Below are 816 nucleotides of genomic sequence, written 5' to 3'. Positions count from 1 at the left end.
AAGGGATGTCGAAATGGCTAAGTCCATTTTTATATAAGGGAGATCCCCAAGCTGCCAAACCATCTACCCACCCACAGTTCAAACACACCACTGTAGCACAATTTGTACCATCCAGATACAAAACCTACCAGATACATACACCACAGGCATCAGACTTACCCACATACCTACCCAACCCGTACCCATACATACTCCACCGGGACCAGACTTAGAGCATCCGCACTGGTTTGCGGTTGTTAACTTGATCACGCACGGTAACAAACCCTACTTTAAGTAAAAAATTACTTAACTCGACTAAATTCCCCACTTGTTTGCATTAGCAGTGCTGTAACTGTTACAACTTTACAGATAATGCATGTGCTCCACACGGGTCATGCAGTAAGGTAACATTTTGATTTTTCAAGTACTAATCACCTGCTTTCATCACAAGTGTTAATATGATAGAGCCACTGTCCGCTTCTTTGGAGGACTGAAGTTGCTTTCACATTCTCCATCTACATAGATCCAATACTTGTTCATCTACCTGATCAGCAATTTTGATTTAAAAGGACAAAGTCAACATGACTTTGTTCAGCAACTCAATCGATCAATTCAAGTTCAAAAACCAAACGCTTGACTACATTGATCAAGCCTTTAATGAGTCTGAATACATGCAATTATGATCTTGTGACACTATTAAAGATTCAAAGTTAACAAAGAAAAATTGACGATCTGAACGATCTGAACAAATCCAAACTTTTCTTAATGATTTGTATCACTTGATCTTGAAAGTCCCCCATGATTAGTCTTTGAATGTTGATTTTCTTTCATTTGAAC

This window comes from Melampsora larici-populina (assembly GCF_000204055.1).
Source record: "Melampsora larici-populina 98AG31 unplaced genomic scaffold MELLAscaffold_193, whole genome shotgun sequence".
Taxonomy (NCBI): Eukaryota; Fungi; Basidiomycota; class Pucciniomycetes; order Pucciniales; family Melampsoraceae; genus Melampsora; species Melampsora laricis-populina.
This window is presented reverse-complemented; position numbering follows the sequence as displayed.